Source organism: Rhinoderma darwinii, chromosome 7, assembly GCF_050947455.1.
Source record: "Rhinoderma darwinii isolate aRhiDar2 chromosome 7, aRhiDar2.hap1, whole genome shotgun sequence".
Lineage (NCBI taxonomy): Eukaryota > Metazoa > Chordata > Amphibia > Anura > Rhinodermatidae > Rhinoderma > Rhinoderma darwinii.
Genome location: NC_134693.1, coordinates 27,855,599 through 27,861,808, shown reverse-complemented (window position 1 = coordinate 27,861,808; position 6,210 = coordinate 27,855,599).

The following is a 6,210-nucleotide window of genomic DNA, read 5'->3' as shown; positions in this document are numbered from 1 at the left end:
CCCAGAGAAAACCGCTTACCAACAACAATGATGAACAATAACTTGCCTTCACAGATTTAGTTATGACCCTAGTTTCTTGAGATACTGCAGGCCTCATTTTTATGAATATTGGTTCAACTTATAAATGGGTTGCCACTGCTGCGATTAGGCCGGAGTAACATGTCAGCAGTATGAATCCTTTTAGCAGGGACCACTTAGGGTATGTGCACACACACTAATTACGTCCGTAATTGACGGACGTATTTCGGCCGCAAGTCCCGGACCGAACACAGTGCAGGGAGCCGGGCTCCTAGCATCATAGTTATGTACGACGCTAGGAGTCCCTGCCTCTCCATGGAACTACTGTCCCGTACTGAAAACATGATTACAGTACGGGACAGTTGTCCTGCAGAGAGGCAGGGACTCCTAGCATCGTACATAACTATGATGCTAGGAGCCCGGCTCCCTGCACTGTGTTCGGTCCTGGACTTGCGGCCGAAATACGTCCGTCAATTACGGACGTAATTAGTGTGTGTTCACATACCCTAAGTACAAAAGTAGCTGATTTTTATCCACTTGTGGTTAATTTTTAGTGGGCTGAGACATGGCTGGTGGTCAGCTATTTATTTAGACCTTCTGGGGTATAAAATCTAATAGTATAGACCAGTTGTCTCCCACCTGTGGCTCTCCTGATGTTGCAAAACTTCACGATGCCCAAACAGTTTCCATCAGTGCTATGCCAACCTGCAGCTAATTTCATAATTTTAAAGGGAATGTGTCATCAAAAAATGATGAAATTGTTTAAATCAAATTTTTATGTTAAAAATGTTTTTTAAGAATTTTGGGTGATTTTTTTTTTTTACATTTTCATTGTCATTATCTGTATTTAAAAATTCTCACTATGGCCACTGACTGAGCCTCACAATAGACTGATCCTTCCTGTTCTGTAGAGATCACTTCTCAGCAGTCATCTCATTATCATTATAGGCAAGATTACAGTGACAGGTAACACCTATATATAGATAACACAGGATCCACCATTCACAATAGACTGATCCTTCCTGTTCTGTAGAGATCACTTCTCAGCAGTCATCTCATTATCATCACAGGCAGGATTACAATGACAGGTAACCTATATATATATATATATATATATATATATATATATATATATATATATATATATATATATATATATATATATATATAGAGAGAGAGAGAGAGATTATATAATATATATATATATATAAACACAGGATTCATCGTTCATAATAGGTGATGTATACAGCTCCCTCCTCCCTGCACAATAGCCTCTACACAGGTCACAGCATGCCTAGAAACCACTCCCATAGAAATCAATGGGTTCCCTCCTATTTACAGGTTCCTATGGTCAATGTGGCTACTGTAAAGCATATCTCTAAATGCTGCTAACAGCAGCTCAGGCAAGATGGCGGCCCCTGTAATCATGTACAGAACATAGAATAAAAAAAAATCTACAATCAAAAAATAAAAACAGACCAGAAAAAAGATTGTTTTACTATCTGGTCATAATTATGAAAAAATATATAGGTGGTACATTCCCTTTAAGATTCCCATACCCATCAGATCAGTGACATATGGAACCTGTTTTGGTAAATAGTTGTCACCTCACTATATATATATATATATATATATAGTGTATCGATGGATCCCAGGGAAAACCTTTATTTTGAGAATGTTTTCCCTTGTCTTGGATCTTTTCCCTCTGTTGGTCTCTAAAAAAACAAAACAGGAAGGAGAACACATCGGGCAGGTACTAACCCTGCATTGGAAGGTGGACTGGCACACACCCTGAACCAGGGCTGGTGTTAAAAGTTATTTGATATGCTCCCCACATTTCATCCATAATATTTTTAGTTATTTCTGCCAGTATTTCTAACCCGAATAGGTCATGTATTCAATTAAATGGGGATAAGCTGCAATACCAGACACAGGCCATGGACAAGAGTGATGCTTTTCCTAAAAAAAAAAAGCAGCTCCTTTCTTTATAATCCAGGACAAACCTTTAATATCACAGAGATGTAAATGTAGACATGCCATAGGTGTTGACCCTATGGATAATCCTTAAAGCCTGACCTATGGGGGGGGGGGGACTTAGGAAATGGAGTTGAGAAACACTGATTTAAGCAACCTGAGCCCTTCTGCTGCTGTAAAGCTGCTCACTGCCAATGGAGATTCCTAGTTTTACTACAGCTAGAAAGCAATACATGACCTTCCGCTATCGTTGACCATGTATAATAACTTTGCAGCTCTACAACAGACTCCACTTGCAATGGAACCGATTTGACACTAAAGTGAAGGAGATGCCCCGTCGGGTATGGTCAGATGAGTAGGTCAGCCAACGTCCTACCACATCTGAAGGGGCCCTGCTCACAGATGACCTCTCATTAAGTATTATAGGGTTGTATTTTTAAGCTAGAATGAAGGGGAGAGTGCTGTATGGGAAATTATATGGATTTTTGGGGTGTCTCCGAGGTTCATTTGCGAAACCATGTAGCATATCTCACCTGTGAATTTAGCCACTGTGACATTTAGTAATCCAGATACATTTCAGTACCGGAGTGGAAGGGAACTCCGCTCCTTCTGCCAGAATACACTGGATCCAGTTCCTGTTTTACCTCTCACTTTTGCGCAATTTTATTTCTGATCACTGCGTCCTATAGTTTTGGCAGGACAATATAAACTACGAGGTGCCGCCGCTCAGTTATTTTCTGTATTAGGGTCTGACAGAGGTGGTCATTGCCTGTCGATAGTATTTAGATGATGGTTGGAGCACAGGCTCAGTTGATGTTACAGTCATAGGGATCCATTCTCCATTCTGTTCTTTGTTCGTTTGTTTTTCACCAACTATGGGAAAGGAAATGGATCCTATGACCGGACGAACTAATTATTATAATGCTAGTATAAACTAAGCATAACGGATCTCTGAAGAGCATTGGTCTCCAACCTATATCTCTCCAGCTTTTGCAAAAGTATAACTTACAGCATGCGCTGAGAGTTGTAGTTTTACTGCAGCCTGGACACCACTGCTGTAGAGAGGTCTTAAAGGGTCGAACAAGTGCCACCCTTGTCCTTGGGCTATATTTGGTACTGCATCTCAAACCTTATCACTTAAATCGGCCTAAACTGCAATACCAGATACAGCCTATGGGGAAGAGTGGCACTGTTCCTGGAAAATAAGCTGACTTTTTTTTTTTTTCTTATCTCGGACAATCCATTTAATGTATAGAACTTAGCTGATTATACAAAGGGAATGACAGCATGAAAATGAGTGTACCTTCCTTAGACTTTGGCTATACACACAACGGCTGGACTAACAAAGACGTGCATTGTGTAAAAGTAACTTTTGTACAATGGAAATGTTGTTTGACCTAAGCAATCGTGATTTCCATAGAGTTTTATGGACGCAGCAGAGTCAAGTTGCACAAACCTTGATGTGTCATTGTCACACACACTATGCGACAGTGTTAATGTATGGACAGCAGCATCACAAATAAAAGTTATTACATCACCAATCACGGTCTGATTTTCAATCTTCCAAAGACTATAAAGACCTGTATGGACCTTGATTTATGGCATCTAGGGAAATTCAGAACATGGAATTGACGGAGTAACACCCGATAGGGTAGTATAGACCTCACACTGCCTGTCTCGATCCATTTTTATTTATTTTTTATGCAAACTTAGATCTATGATTTGTTTTGTATTGTTCGTCAACCAATTCTGGTGAAACCGCTAATAGTTTTATTATAGTATTGAAAAATCACCATTCAATAGTATATTCACATTACGTGCATCTTCTTTTTGGTCAATGTCACAGAGGATGAGACTATAAGGCTGGGTTCACACGAGCACATTAACGTCCGTAATGGACGGACGTATTTCGGCCGGAAGTCCCGGACCGAACTCAGTGCAGGGAGCCGGGCTCCTAGCATCATACTTATGTACGATGCTAGGAGTCCCTGCCTCTCTGCAGGACAACTGTCCCGTACTGTAATCATGTTTTCAGTACAGGACAGTAGTTCCACGGAGAGGCAGGGACTCCTAGCATCGTACATAACTACGATGCTAGGAGCCCGGCTCCCTGCACTGAGTTCGGTCCGGGACTTCCGGCCGAAATACGTCCGTCCATTACGGACGTTAATGTGCTCGTGTGAACCCAGCCTAATGCTTCACGCCAGACACAATGGAAAATATTACATTCTTGTTTTATTGTACTTTTTTTCTTTTTTAAAGCGGAACTGTCTGATATTTATTCTCCCTATCTGAGGGCAGCACGCCACAAGCATAAGTTCTAAATACTCAATAACTACTTAAAATGACCTAATAGGTGACAGCACGTTGAAATCAGCGCCTGTCACTTCTTAATGCTGCCTTCAGACCTGGCAGCATAACTACCTGACCGTTCTACTAAGCCTTGGGCTAAGGACTCAAGTATACTTCAGTGATTTTTTTATTGGGCCATACACACTTCTGTTATTTTTGCGGGTCCGTGTGCCCGTTCCGCAAATTTTAGAATCCTATTCCTGTCTGTTTTTGTGGATCAGTCTCGGCCATTCTATTCATTGGTCCGTTAAAACTATGGACCGCATATGGAAGCCATCCGTGTGCGGTCCGTGTTTTGTGGATCCGTGATTTGTGGCCGTATAAAGGGCCACGAATGTGTGGTTGAGGTTGAAGTATGACATTTCTATAGCTGGCCATAAATTCAAACTCAGCTAACAATCCAAATTGAGGTTTTTACGTAAATAAGCTTTGGCCAACAGATTTTTTGCCATATGTTAAGTAGGCTTGCTGGCCAATGAGGAACAATCGTTTCCAAATAATAGCACTTTCTTAAAGAGAAGGGAATGTCAATTAATACCTTTTAGGGAAACTTTTATATGTATGAAGCCATCATTTGACCTGTTTGTGGATGTCGATTCAATGGCCAGACTAGACCGTAATGTCTATGGCCAGTATAAAGGGGATGTCTGGTTTAAAAAAAACTATTTTCAAATACCCTATTAAGGGATTTTGAGTTTAGGAAGGGAGTCCTCTGAGCGTCTTTCCCATCATGTCCATGCATTACATGGAGAGCCCATTTTTTTTTTTATGGGAAATATGTAATGCTTTATTTCACCTGTGGAGGCGCTGCAGGGATAACCAACTTGCTGTTGGTTCTCTGACAGATTGCAACTAATTGCTGGGGATCAATCTGTGATGAGCTTATTGTCGGGAGACTTATACCAAAAGGGAATTGTGCAAAGCAGACAACCATTTGTTCAGTCCTTTGTATGTCAATCATTGGTTAGGCGTTAATAGGCTATGGTTAGATCTCTACTCTAAGGTTAATAGGTAGAATCTAGGGTGAAGTTTGCAATGTGTTTTTGCTCAAGGTTAAGGGTTATTTTAGCCACGGAACAGTTTGCAAATTGAGATAACTTTGATGGTGTACATCAGGTGTTGTGTTGAAGTCCGTATTAAATAGGGCATCTCTTACACAGAGGAAGGAAATTACTCAAGAGAACCTCATGGGTGGGGTTAGGAAAGGAGGTAGGTCTATTTTCAGTTTAATTTGCATATTTATTACAGTAACCTGGAGTATACAAGTGCATTGGGATACAATCATCATTCTATTTTGTACACAGGTCAACTGCATTGCAAATGCAAAACTAACCTTTTTCCTTTAACTCGAATCCATTTCTTCTGGTTCCATCTAACTCGTACGGTCTCATCATAGTGAATAACACTTTTCAGACTGAATTTCCGCTCCGTAAAGCAGCGCTGAAAAAAACGCAAAATGTTTATACTTACCCCCTCTCTTCTGTGCGTAGTCCTGCGTCCTAAGATGACGTTACGGGCCGTGTGACCGATGCAGCCTGTGATTTGGCTGCAGCAGGCACATGGGATGAAACGTAATCCCTGGAGGCCGGACTGCAGGAAGTGCCAGGGAGTTCTGGGTAAGTATGATTTTTCTTTTCCTGAGTTGCAATTTATGCGGCGATTCCGCCGCAAATATCACAAAACTTGGCTTTCTGTTGTGGGTTTTGCATCCCCATTGAGTTCAATGGGTCCCTCTGCAGGCCGGATGAAGAACACAGAATTCTGGGTAAGTATACTTTTTTTTCCCGATTTGCGTTTTTTTTTTTTGTGGTGGAATCCCTGCTTTTTCTCTGCAAAAAAATGCAACATCTGTACACCAGTCTGTGA